The sequence below is a fragment of the Ictidomys tridecemlineatus genome, chromosome 5 (genome assembly GCF_052094955.1).
Source record: "Ictidomys tridecemlineatus isolate mIctTri1 chromosome 5, mIctTri1.hap1, whole genome shotgun sequence".
Classification (NCBI taxonomy): Eukaryota; Metazoa; Chordata; class Mammalia; order Rodentia; family Sciuridae; genus Ictidomys; species Ictidomys tridecemlineatus.
In genome coordinates, this window is record NC_135481.1 from 144,442,473 (window position 1) to 144,457,220 (window position 14,748).

At 36.0% G+C, this 14,748-nt stretch overlaps 1 long non-coding RNA gene across 3 annotated transcripts; it reads right to left on the reverse strand.

Annotated features, from left to right (window-relative positions):
• Positions 1–1,370: 1,370 nt before the first annotated feature.
• On the reverse strand, positions 1,371–14,462 carry LOC120886545 (uncharacterized). Of its 3 annotated transcripts, XR_013439453.1 has the most exons (7): positions 13,888–14,462; positions 13,616–13,773; positions 10,886–11,171; positions 9,938–10,216; positions 9,382–9,485; positions 5,031–8,565; positions 1,371–4,638 (listed from the first exon to the last, which is right to left on the reverse strand). It is a non-coding gene; the product is annotated as an uncharacterized LOC120886545 (long non-coding RNA). The 3 variants fall into 3 exon arrangements; XR_013439452.1 differs by having other exon boundaries at positions 1,371–8,565; positions 9,938–10,213; positions 13,888–14,434; XR_005729555.2 differs by having other exon boundaries at positions 1,371–8,565; positions 13,888–14,434.
• Between the last annotated feature and the right edge of the window lie 286 nt (positions 14,463–14,748).

Sequence of the window (14,748 nt, forward strand, 5' to 3'; positions counted from 1 at the left end):
AGATGGATATCATTACCCTAAGTACGTGTATGAAGACATGAATGGTGTAAATATACTTTGTATACAACCAGAGATATGATGAATTGTGTTCTTATATATATAATATAAATTGGGATGCTGTCATATATAACAAATATATATATCATATATCATATAACAAATATATATCATGCTATTATCTGTCCCCCAACTTTGTCCATATTATGATTTCTTCATCTCAAACTTTTATTTTGTTACCAAACCATTTTTTCTTATGGTCTATGATTTGAAAAAAAATGTTTAAAAATTGTTTAAAAATGAAAAAAATGTTTAAACCTATTTCATGGTTCTGAGTATCAAAAATTATATAATATTTTCTTTCATTAATTTTAATTTTACCTTTCATGTATATCATTGACCTGTGTGCAGTCTATATGGTGTAAAAATATAATACATTTCAGTTGTGTTTCTCTTACTCTTCTTAATGACTGCATAATGCAACCTCAGAGGAGTATACTCCAACTTACTGTACCAGTATGCAACTCATGACAGTTCACATAATCTTTTAGACTTTATTATGCCCAAGGATGCAAGGAATAATTTTGGAGTTGTTAGATTGATGTGTATATATTTTTTGCTCACTTAATTGACTAGATTACTGTTGCCCACCAAAAGTGCAATCCCATTTATGATGCTTTCACTATTTTACACCTAAGTGTGTTTTATATTCCATGAAAACAAATTTATATTCATTCAAAATTATCCAGTTTGGCATTCTGTGGTGCTATTAAATTTTTCAAATTAAAATATTTTATTTTACCATCCATGCTAATGGTTAGATTACATTTTAACTTGAGATTCTTAAGTTTTCTTGATTGTTTCTTAATTTTATATATTTTAAAATATCATTTATTTTACAAAGAGGACGATGATGGTGGAATGGTGACATAAGTGTTGTATTAAAAAAAACTCTTGGAAACATAGTAATTCATTATTATGTTCCTCTTATGCAATGGTACAAATAAAAGTGAACATCTCAAATCTGTATGTTAAAATCACACATATCACTTATAAAGCTAATAACACAATTTTTATAACTATATCCACCAAAGGACTCTTGTCTTATCAAATAGAATGATGATAATTATTACCAAATATTTTGAAGGTATTTGACTGCAACTTTTGGCCCAAAACAAAATATTTGCTCAAATGAGAAAGCATTTAGCAGTTGGTCCTAGTCTGAAAGACAGATTTTAAATTATTTTGTGGGGAAAACTACACTTGGCATATAAATATCTCACTAACTCATTTTTAAGCAAAATTAAACATTTTATTTCAGGGCAGGAAAAACCTCCCATATGAATGAAATATTTAGTGGTTGAACTAAAATGAGACAGTACTGATATATTTTTATTCTAACAGCATGTTGGCTAGGATGTGAGGTGACAGTCACTGTCATTCATTGCTGGTGGGCTGTAAAATAATAAACTCTCTGGAATACAGTTTGGCAGCATATCCAATACATGAAACATAGGAGGTGGGTTAAAAAGCTGTGGGGTAGTTATTCAACAGAATATAATACGGTACTATCAAAGAGATTATGTATATGCATAGAAAGAAATCATCAAAAATTGCTGGTGAAAAAAAGGAATTTTCTAAAAAATGAACACTTCACACATTTTTCTTGTTCTTGTGCTCCCTAGTGATTGGAAAGCTATAAATCTCACATGCTCCCCTATTAATATCAATCATAAAACAGTATTTACACCTCAAAGTATGTTGACTTCACTGGCTTCTGTTGTCCTCCTTCATTTGTACTTTTCAATAATGTCTGATTTGAAATCTAGATTAAAATTTATGAATGTTTTTCCTTTATGAATACCCTCTTTCAATTATTGTTTTTTAACAAATCATTATATTTCTTTACTATGTTTTGAATGCACATGTGAAAAAAATCCAAGATTTGTGAGTTTCTTTTTTTTAATTTCTTTTCTACTACCATATTTTTCTCAATTACTAACCATTATTTTGTTTAATTTCTCATCTGATTGAAAAATGTCCTTAGGTAATTTTTTTTAATCACAGGAATTTCAGAACCATCTACTTCTGCAGATCCAGGGGGTCTGAGAGCACTTTCGCCCTTCATGTTTGAATGAGCCATAGCTCCTAGTCATTGACTGATTTTATTGGAGCACAATATTTCATCTTCAAAGTGTACATTGATGTGATTCCCTTGTTGTGAAGGATTTATGAAGAGGGAAAATTTATGTCAAGTTTGCTTCTTCCCATTTTCTCTGTAGCCTTGCTTTTTAATGTGCTAATATTAATAATATTTTTGTTTTATTCAGACTCTAAATTCTCATTAGAATAAGGTTAAACATAATTCTTTTTCTGCTATAGTTTCAATCTTGAATGCACCACAGAAGCACATGTGTTGGAGGCCTGGTTCCCAGCCACTTGTGGAAGATTATGAAGCTTTGAGGAGGTGGAGCCTAGTGGAAGGAAGTTTGATCACTAAGGCAAGTTCTCAAAGGAGTATCAACACCAGCCCCTTCTGATTTTTTCCTCTTTGATTTCTGGCCACCATGAGATAAAATGACCATAGGCTGAAACCTCTGTAACTGTGATTCAAAATAAACCTTTCCCCTTGTAAGTTGATTCCCTCAGGTATTTTGTCACAGTCATGAAAATCTGACTAACACCCCTTCCTTTAATTTTTTTCTCTGTGCCCTTATTGTTTATTTTTTTTAATCTAAAGAATTACTTTTTTCTATAAATCAGGAATTTTTTTTTTTTTTTGCTTGACATGCAAGGAAAGAGGTTGGAACACATCTTGAGACAGACACAACTACATTTCAGAAGTGGAAAAAAACTCTGCAATATCTCCTCTTGCAGTGAGAATGCTAGGGTGCCTGCTAGAGAGAGGCAAGCTACCTTTTCAATCTCTGAGGACTTGGTACAGGTCAAACTATTCAAGATTCATGAGGTTTATTGTGAGCTAATGTTTGTAAAGAATAAAGAGGAAAAAGGAAGAATCTGGCAGGGAGAGACATCCGCTGAGATGTAAATCTGGCAAAGTGTAATCTAACCAACAGTGAGCTCCAGCAAGAAAATTTCCCATTAGAAGGCCCAACGTTGGGAATAAAACACCAGACCTTAGCACTTTTTACCATAATCTGGCTTTGGATAGGACTGTCTAGGAGGAATATGGACCAGCTCAAAAGCAGCAATGGATCTTGAAGGTGATGTTAACTGCAGATTCTTAGCTGGCTGCACTCCTTGAATGTGAATGTTAAGTTCTTTCTGGAAGAAAGATCTCAATGTCACAGTCCATGGTTGCTATAGCGAGCAAAATTCACCTATGTTGAGAAGCCAACAGGAATAAGGACTTAGTATGTCTTGGACATGTGGATGGCACATATGTGTTGAGAGAAGCAGTGAGCAAAATAGATCAATATATTAGTTTCTCTTTAAAAAACTTATTTTTTTTTTCATAGTCAAATGTATGCTGCATGATTTAATTGAGATATAAATATAAAATGTTTTCTTCAGTATTATTCGCTTAACATCTAGAAATTATTAATAATGTATATTCCAAATTTTTATACATTAAATCATAGAAAAGTATACCTACGTGGAATTTTAATGCAAATTAAGTCAATTCTCACATTTTTTTATGTGACAAAGGGATATTCTGATCACTAAACTGACTGCAAATGGACATAGTAGTTTTTTTGGCTTTAGAGATATTATACTTAGCAAATAAAAAAAAACAGGATGCTCAGATAAATTTTAATTCCAAATAAGCAATAAAGAACTTTTTAAATATAAGATATCCATGTACTACTTGGGACAAAAAAATTATACTAAAAATATTCATTATTTGTCTGAAACTCAAACATTACTGGATGTCCTGTATATTATCTGGCAATCTTATTCATATTTAAAATTCTCTGTGTCCCCTCACCAATTAGAACGTCCTCTCCAAAAATACTCTCAGTGTGTTGCAAATTTCTGTTATGCACTAAAACTGAAAGACCGTACAAAGAAGAGATCACTAAAGGAGAGACAGTTGGGAAAGGGTACACATGACCTTTGTAAAAAATAAATTATAGAAATCTATGAGGTTCAAATCATACCCACTAGTCCAAAATGTGTTTAGCCAATGCTTCTTCCACTGTGGGTCATGACACATGTGGACTGAGAAATCAGTTTCTTGAGTTGTGACCACATATTTTTAATAAATTATGGTAATCTAGAACAGAAACTATCATCATGTAATCATGTGTAATAAAGATTAATATTTTTGAAAATTTTGTTTCCATTGTACATTTGTGTGTATGTCTGTCTGCTGGGTCACTATTGTTTTAGTGCCATTTCTAGCAACAGAAAGTTAATCCAAAATCAGCCACAAGAATTGACTATTGTCCTTTGGCTCAGACCCAATTTTCCACGGGAGCTCAAGGATGAGGGTCATACTAACTGATATGGCAAGCAGCCACATACAGCACTCTACCTGTCCCCAGTGTATAAGGAAAGGGGGCTTTATCTGAAGGGAAAAAGAGTTTATAAGTGGATATAAACAGGGTGGCAAGAAAACAACTTAAACAGCAGTCGACACTTCCCCATTCTGGCTGGGTAAGATCTCTTGGATCATCACTGTCAAAAAAAAAAAAAAAAAAGTTAAAGCATAACTTGGTGACTATTTTAACAAAGTCACATGTGAGACAGACTTCTATGTTAACCTAGAAACCTGTCTTCTAGAATAAACACATTATCAATTTCTCTGGGCTACACTTCTTAGACATGTAGCCTATGGAACATTTCCTTTTGAATTCTTTGTTTTTAAGTAGTTCAGTACCTTATACTTCTATCTTAAGTTCTATTTTTCCTCCATTAGATAGTAAAACATGATATCTGGCTAATGACATTTTAAAAGAGTATGCTGATTGTAAGTATTGATTATGTTTTCCTGACTTGAGTACCATTTTAAAGAGCTGGATTAAATAGAAATGACTCAAAACACAAACAGGTTTCTGGTGGTGACTTACTTGGCCAGTGTGAGCATGCTCAGAAACAGCTCTGCATGGTACACCTGGTGAAATAGGCAACTCTTTGTACTCACACAGGGTGAGAAAGGAGTTGACACTTATTTTTCTGTAACTTTTTTTTCTCTGTCAAATATGTTGAAATCTTAAAGTTATAAAATATAATGAGACAACCTTTATTATTTTTTCTTCAAATCTGCAACAAAAGATCTGGTAAAAACATTTAAAAAATACTAAATTACATTTGGACACAGTGTTGTTTTTGTTACATTGACTGTTGATGTTCATTTTTGCTTACCATAGAAGGGACAACAAAGAAAAGCACCTCCAATCTAGGTGTATATATACAAACCAATTTAAAAACAATTTTTTAAAAAAAATCTCTGAATTAGACATTATACTAACTACCAACTAAACTGAATCAATGAATACCGTTGAATTCAAAGCACTAGCAAATTCAAACATCACAAAGAAGTGAAACAAAAGACATCAAAGGAAAAAGATTGAGACAGACTCCGCTGTTGATCTGTTGATGTTTCTGAGCATTTATATGAAATGGAATGAAGAGTTAAACAGTGGTATTTGTGAAAGAGTGATGATCTAGCCCTATGCCAAGAATGTGGGATCATAATTTGGGATGCTCTTACCCTCTTACAATTGTTTCTTCTTTCTGGTGTGATATGTAGTGTTGACATTTGTCACAGGAAAAGGAATATTTATATTCTACAATTTCTAAGCACACCTTGAGAGCTGAGCACTTTTAGGAGGGCAATTTTGCATTTGCCAAAGAAATAATATCCTAGAAAACGAATAAGAAATAAATATCCTCAGATTAATGCTATATAAATACATTTGCTATAGGTTTCATCAAATATTCATGTTACACACATGTACAGGTCAAATTACCTTTAAATATTAAATTTCTTTCCAGTGGTGGAGAATTTCAAATTTTTCAGTGTTTGTAAGGAGCAGAGATGGAACCCAGGCATTATTATCTTCTTGGAAATTCAGCTTCTGGTTTAACTGAGTATCTAAGGTTATGAGGGGCTTCACTGCTCCCCCCCACACACACACAAAATGTAAAACTGCTCAGATTTCTTTTCTGTGTTCTACAAATCACAACTCCAATTTAAAGACGTACTAAACACATAAGCATTTTACACCTACTTTAAAGAAGAAATGACCTGTTTGGTGTAACCTGCACAAGACACCTAAGGCACATTACACAATATAACTTAATACAACCAGACCACTGAAGTAGGGATGATTCTCCTTACACACAAAATCTAAGTGATAGAGCTATGCATGAATCCAGGAAATGGCAGAAGCTGGATACAAACCTGGTTCAACGGGACCCAGCCATTTAAGACTGTCACTGGTAACATCAATTATCACACAGGCAATATGGATCAGTGTTTTCAAAGCATTAACAAACTGAACAAGTGAATCATTGGCTACATTCTGCTTGTGCACTGCAGGTGGGAAACAATTTGAATTTAAGTCTGCTGAATTTGCATTTGGATTCGGTTTCTGCCTTTGACTATTACAATGTGCTTAGCAATTTAGCATTATTCAGGTTTTTTTAATCAAAGTTAAGGCAGGGATAATATTACAGGTATTGCCTATCCCACAGTAGTGTCAGAACATCAGTTGAGATAATAAACCGGCCGGTTGTAAGAAAAATACCAAGTCCAAAACAAATGTAGGGGTCATGAGTTCCTCATTATCTTTCCTGAACAAGAGGTTGGATGAGATCCTCTCATCCATTCACCACCTCAAATACTGTTGTCACCTCTATGGAGATGACCCCATATTCAGACCTCAAATATATTCCTACTGTGCCCTCAATTGAGACTGTTAATGTCTCTCCAAATATGCTTTACATAGGAGCTCTTTGAAGAGTGTAGAAAGAAGACATTTAACATTCAGGTTTAAACATACCATATTTTAATTTGCCCAAACAATTTTCCATCTAAACTGGGACAGGTATAGAGTGCTATCAATAAGTATGCTTTGAAAAGAGGTTTAAACCCCAGACAGAGTGAGACTAGTGATCACCCTGCACAGGGCAGGGTGAATAAGTGACAATGTCAAAGAGAACTTCAGGAGCAGGGCAGAGAGCCAGGCACCTGAGCCTCTGCTGGCAGTGTGGAGAGACTCAAGGAAGTAGCTTCTGGGAAAGGAGAGGTGACAAGGACTCATGCTGCTTCCCCATCTGACACTTACCTGCAGCACCATCTGTAACACCTATTCAGAGCCCGGAAGTCCCATGGCCTCTGGGGAAAATGGGAGCCCTCCAATGCAACCTGATGGACCCTGAGTTGGTGATGGATACTCTCAGAGGGCAGTGGCAACCGTGGTTCAAAAAATCACACCCAACTAAAGACATCCTTTGACAACCCTTTAGCAGGCTCTGATATGTTTAATAGGCCTCCCATATAACTGCTGCCTTCTGCCTAGTTGAATGAATCACTTCACACATAATCACACCACACAGAATGCTTGCATACACACACACATATATGCTTACACACATACACACTCATGTTACACATACGTACACACCACAAGGTTCCTACCACTTTAAGCCTGATTTTCCCAATAAGCTACCTTCCCATTTTGCAGAACATACACCAGTAGGAAAACAAACAAACAAAAACACTAACATGTGATCATTCAAATTATGAGTGTTAAAAGGAAAATGTTATTGGTGCTCAGAGAGATGAGTGCTGAGGCCACAAGATGTTGTCCAAGACCGTAGGTGATTGTTTCTCTGAAGATCCTGATGGCAGCAAAATGAACAGAAATCCTGGGTCTCCCTGATGCTCTTGACCCTTCTTATCTGTTTGGATCACATGTCCTGCTGGAATTTACTAAAGTGCATTATTATAATCTACAATGGATCATCACTGGGTCTCCACACCACTGAGTAGATGTGAACCACCACCCAGGCTATGTGAGGAAACAAGAAACTTACATTTGTTCAAGCCATTGTATTTGATGATCTTTGTTCTGGAAACCTAGCCTGTGGTCAATAAACAATAGTCCTCAAAACATTTTTAACCTTTAAAATGGGGCATTATTCTATATATGAGGAAACTGAATTACAAAAGTTTTAGTTACTTTCTGTTAAACAGAATAGCCCAGACTTAAATACCTCCCTTCTCTCTCTCTCTCTCTCTCTCTCTCTCTCTCTCTCTCTCTCTCTCTCTCTCTCTCTCTCTCTCCCTTTATTTGTTTTTGGCAAGCCTATGTTTGGACATTTTACTTATACAATTGAATATTTTCTCTTAACAATAAAAATTAATATTTTTCAATTAGTATTCCACTTTGATTTTTAAAAAATACAAAGGAAAGAAGCCTGGATTCAGTGGCCATTAAATTTCTTAACTATCATAAAATTGTAAAATTATTTAGCAAGCAGAATATTATGTCAAATAAAAGAAAAATGTCCTTATGTTTAAAGAGGTTTTGTGTAATACCTTAAATTAACTGGTGTATCTTCACCCATAGGTTCTGCAGCATCAGGTCTCAGGATCTTGAAGAAGGACCACAAATAAATTACTAATAACTGAAAATTTTAGGAGAACTCAGTGACTAAATTTCTACCTTCTCTTAGCCCAACTTATTTTCTTCTAGATTTTAGCCTCTCTTAAGTAAGGAATCTCTATAAGATTAGACATTTTATCTATAAAATTCACATAGTTCTGAGCCCAGCAGGGATGTTAGAATATGCTTATTCACTTAGATTATACAACAGCCCAGTTGTAGCTCTAGACTCTGAGAATTAAAGAAGTATTTGCATGGTGTTTTACAGTTTATAAATCTTTTTACAAGTGATATTTTAGGTACAATTACTCTTATTATTTTCTATATAAGATGTAGTAGCTAACACTGAGAAAATTGTAAAGGGTTTACTGAGGAGACACAGCTTTTATAAGTCGTGTTTTGACAAGCCCAATGTGCATCTTTTCACTCAGCATCCTAGGATCTTGTGTGTATGCCATTGCAGGCTCTGCTGAATGAATGGGTACATCAATCAATCAATCAGTTAATCAATGAAACCATCATAAAATGAGCAGTAAACTCATGTTGCAAAGCAACCAGCTAATTGATGATCCATGCCAAGGTTTTTATTTATGTGTTCTTAATCATTGTTATTTTTTTTCTGGAAAAGATAAAGCAGATGAAAACTAAACATAAAAATATAACCAAAGAGATCCCACCTAAAACAAGAGTCAAAAAAGTGCCTCTAGCTAGATCCACATGTTGTCAAAGGGCCTGTGTGGGTGTTTTCACTCGAGGAAAATCCTTGAGTGATGGAAGGTATCCCTGCTTGATGGAAGGTACTCACCAAGAGCTGAATTTTTGGCATCTCAGTCCAAGTGGTTCCTTATTGGCCATGACCATTGTCATAAGGCTGGATTTAACTTCAGAAGTACTGCATGCCATCTGGCTCTAAAGAACAAATCTATTTTTATACAAATTTGCAATGAGGGAAAAAAAATGTTACATATATGCTCAGCACTAGATGAACTTCCATTTTTAACAGGACTAACTTTCACTCTTCTTCCTCAGGGGCTCCAAAGTGGGTGGGCTCTTTCCCTCTGCTACAGGCCTTATCTCCGTTACGTTGTACGATTAGGATCCCAAAGTCACTGAACAAACAGGGTCGGATTCTCCATAACAGACCTTTAGTTCATATACATTTCCCTGGCTTTCGTTTGAGAAGTCAGAGAATGGCTATCATCTCCACACTAATAATATCCTTCAGTAAATGATAAAGTCAAGTCCAAAGTAAACTGAGAAGCTTTATCAGCATGTCAAAGCTATCCCCTTACAGCTCTGTACTTGCCAACTGTGCATCCTTTTCCTAGACAAAGACTTGATGCACATTAAAAGGCACTTACCAGAGTGGGTGTTTGTTTGCCAAAGGAGAGTAGGCTGCCCTCTGGTTCCAGTCACCCTGGTTGTCACTCTCATCAGAGGAAGAGAGGGATATGTTACAGTCAGACTCCTTCCTTGATGATCTCTTGAATCGAATCCGGGGGAGAGTCAATGTTTCCTGCTAAAGTTATTCCTTCTCTTTCTCCTTGTTAATATTAATTGATGGACTTCTCAGAGGGAAAGTATATTTCTTACTGGGAATCAAGAGAACGTTGTGGTCGACCAGTTACTCTTCCACTCTGCTGTCAGAGAAGATGAGTCAAAAGGGATTTACACACCCAGTTAATTCTAACAGATGGCTCTTCCCCTGTACTCAGAGAGAAGTTCAAAATCAACCCACATTTCTCTCTAATTCCAAATTAGGTAAATTAGCACACTGGCCTTGATTGTTGGTGAACAAATTTTTTTTTAAAAAAAAGGACACAATGCAAATAACAAAAGATAGGAAAAATTTAGAAAGCTTCATATCTCAATTCATTCAGAATTCTGTGCCTCTTTTGACATGCAAATGATGGTTCTCTCTAAAACAGTCAAAATGGTGAGGGTTTTCTTTGCCTTTCCTTCCTTTTCTTTTTGTGTATGTGATTTATCACCATAGGTTACTATGTTCATACATATACTTGTATAATTTCTGCAAAAGAATATGTAAATGCACAGAATGTACATATTGTATATGTTTCACATCCCCAAGCACATGGGTCTATGTAGCCAATAAAAAGAACAATGGGAAATTGCCTACATTGGAAAACAACAGTCTGTGGCAGGTTTTCTTGGCTTTTTGTGCAATTGTATACTAATATTCCCCTGGGATTGGATGGCTCAAGGAAAGTGTGATGGGATATGAAGCCTTTTGTCATAAAATCCCAATATAAAAATTCTGTCAAGATTGATAGGGACAGAAGTGTACATACCACTGTTGCTGCATTGGTTTCATTTCAAGCACAGCATGCTTCTGAATGATCTGTCATTGCCATCAGATCTGAAGAAAAGCAAAGCATCGGAGAGAAACTTCCCATTGCCACCTATAGGTTGTAAGAAGAAGGTCCAGGTGACAGCTGCAAGGCTCCAGGAAGCAGCAATGCACATTTGCATTGCCTGATTCATTCTTTCACAAACATTTCTCATGCCACAAGTGGGCAAGTTGTGGAGGATACAGAGTTGAAGAAGAAGCACACTCTGTCTTTGGGAGCACCTGTTCTGAGGACCAGAGAGACACTGTGAGACAAGCACTTGACAGATGTGGCCTTCATCCAAAAGGTGATAATTTGAACCTTACTGAATACTCTAAAGTGTCAATAGGAGTTTTCCAGGTGGAGGAAATCAGTGGTATTATAGATTAAGAGAAATGGTAGAAGAAAAGATGTAATGGCACAGAAAACATGCCATATGTTCAAAGAGCTACAAGAAAGTCTCTGTTTGACTGCAAATTGCCCTACCCTTCATGTCAAGGGAATAGGGTGGTGTAGGAAAGGAGGCCAAATGTGAAAGGAAGGAAGAACAGACTTTGAAAGACCTGTGTGCCATGCTATGGTATTTGGATTTTATGCTAAGGTCAAGATTGCTTCCCTTTCTGAACCATGATGTCACTTGATCATGAGATTCTGATTGACCCATTTGGGCCATATGTGGGAGCATTAATAGCCTGACCAGCAAAGTGAGGAAATAAAAATAAGATTGACAAGGACAAAGTAATGAGCATGAACACATGCAAACATGGTCTAAACTCTGCTGAACTGCTCCAAATCACTAATGTTCAATTACCATTGACTATATCATCCTGACGTGTTCAGACAACATTTGTTTCTCTGAAATAGGATCAGTGTTTTCAAAAAATGAGAACTTTTATTAAATCATGATTGTATGTCACATATTTTGGGCTGTCTAGCCAACTCACACTATTCTTATCTTGGAGAGTTATCTTCCCCTCTCCAGGGAAAGATATTTAGCTGTGGCCATGTATGAGTTTTACCCTCTGCTCCTCTGGCCAAAGGATTATTAAACTACCTCACCAAGTTGGAACTATTAGGCTTTCTCTCACATGAACTTTTTCACTTTAACAAGAGAATTGCTGGGAGCTAAATCAACTCATGATGTATTTCAATAGGGAAAAGATAGAATCAACTGTTCTTTGACATCCCAGGATCGAAAAGTTTCCATGCTTTCTAAGGCCATTTAATCCATTTCTTCCGTGAAAACATCAGTATCTTTCCAATAAACAGCCTTTTTTGCTTAAGCTAGCTCAAGTTATTTTCTGTTGATTCCAAATCAAAGAAACCAACAAGAGTTTGTTCTATTTTTATACTTTATTAGTTTTAATTATTATAAATCTTCTTGGTGATTTTCCCTTGAAAGATAGTGATGTAAAAAAAAAGTTTCTATTTATTTTGAGAGCAACAGCATGAGAAGCCAGCAAACATCCAGTTGAAAATTTTATGTTCCCTGAGGAAAGTGATTATATCTTGCATGTTTTTGGTATTACATGTATACAATCTCCAGAATCATAACTGACTAGTTAGTTATTTACACCATTCAATACCAAATAAAAGGTCCAGTTTACTGTAAAGATTATACCACTCAGTAACCAACCAGAGAAGAGTTAGAGAGATCTTACTAAAGAATTAGAGAGATCCATGCTGTTTTATGGAGGTTGCTTTTTTCTGTTTCATTACTGTGCCAATAATCACTTTGCATTTGGCATCCCACTAAGAGCGTAAGGAAAATTCTGAGGAGCCATATTTACCTTTGCCAACATCTCCATAAATTAGCCTCTTTATTAGAGAGGAGTCATAGCTGGAGTTGATATTCAGAAACTTTCAGAATTTCAAATAAAATGGTTTGCCCATCAGTTTGATTCCTTCTACCCTCCTGCCTTTTGCCTTTCTGAGCCACCATTTGAGTAGAAATGCATACAGGTGTTGCCAACAGTTGCTCATCCAACAATAGGTGTCACTAGGTGACAGCATCTGTAGATTAAGTGTTAGTCTATGGTGGTGACAGAGTGAAAAATTAAAAAAAAAATGGATTCTATAGGCTTTAGTTTTAGTGGAGATAGAGACCTAGAGGTAGAGCTGGGAATGGCTATTCTCCAGTCAAGTGGATTCACATGTTCACTGATCTCCACTGCCCACTGAGTCACAGTGTCTGGGGACAGTTAAGAGTGAACATCTTGCTGGCGCCGTGATATAAAACCCTGGGACGCTTTGCCTAATGGGTACCTGTAAAATGGTATAAGTCCAAATGCAAGTTTCAATGCTATAATCTCACAAAGGAATGAAATATTACCAGCTATCACCCTTGATAACAATTAATTCTCCCGTCCCATTTTTGAAAGGGTTTCAGTTCTGAATCTACTTTCCTCCCATCAGATAGAGTATGAGATATGCTGAGATGAGATTGTTAAAGCTTGGACTGTAGAATTTTATCTAGCCATCTGAGTCACTCAGAAAGCCCCAAGCACTCTCCTTTTACATGTATTATAATAAAACAAATTATTCTGGTGTCGCAGACCTTGAATACCTACTAACCTTGATAAGCACTTACATCTAAACAAAAAGAGAATCAATTTGCATTTTCCTTTCTGCTGGCTAACATAATGCTTCATTTTACAGTTGCCATTAAGGGTTATTGCTATCTTTACATACCACATTAGGCAGTTTGTGTCCATTGTTCCTGCATAGTTCCATCAGAATGTTTCAGGTTGAAGGCATTTTCACAATGATGTGGCTTTTGTCCTGTCCCCATGCTATTATCGTGAATGTGTTTATCCCAACAGGTCTCTTCAAGACTTGAACACTGTCCTCTGTGAAAGCATGTCAGTCATCACCTACACTTATAATCAGAATTAACAATGCTCAAGGTCTCAGAATGCGTGTGTGCACACACATGCATATACACGTGCATGCACAGAGCTTACCTGGGTGGCCTGATAGGTAAATCTGCAAAGCTTCCTGGAGTGATCTTAAATGAATTGCAATCTGCATAGGCCAAAGAAATCCCTTGGAAAAGCCACTGAATTCTAAAGCATCTCTCCAGACTGACAAATTCTTCAAACAATGCCAGGCTCAGGCTTTGAATTATCATTTTCTGCTCTGATCTATGGCCTCTTGATATTCTGGGGCAGAGGAAATAAACCACAGGCATTTGTTAACCAAACATCTGTGTATGGGAAGAAATGGGAAACATGCTCCTCCAGGAAACCACAAATACTTGAGTTGGAATAATTGAGAAATGGCCACTGGCAGGTAGGTTAACACAATTATTATAGATGGAACCTTTGGGGAGTACAAACAAAGTCTTCGCCTGGAAGACAGAGGCCTTCAGTGAAAAAGAATGATCACCAAAGACCCACTTCACAGCATACAGGCTGTGGTTGTGGAGGAGCCTTCAAACATTGACAAATAGCTTGGGCAGAGATCAAAAATTAAAGCATGAAATATTGATATTTTAAAATTGAGTTTTCACAATAAAAAAAACATTTTTTTTCTGATACAGTTGGCAACCACATTTCAGTATTTGTACAGCTAGTTTTTATTCTGCATGAGTTCCATATTCTTTTTTTTTTTATGTCCTGGTTCCATTTGAAATCAATAAAGAATATGTCTGGAATACTTTTAAAATTTGTAAAAAGAATGAATCTTTGAATACCAAATAATTAATCTCTTCATTACTAATTAACCACATCATGTCACGAAGGAACTCGATTCTAAGACCCTAATGGACAGGTAAACATCTTTAAAATTTGTCCAGTGCTTTGTGTGATATATATACGTAATGA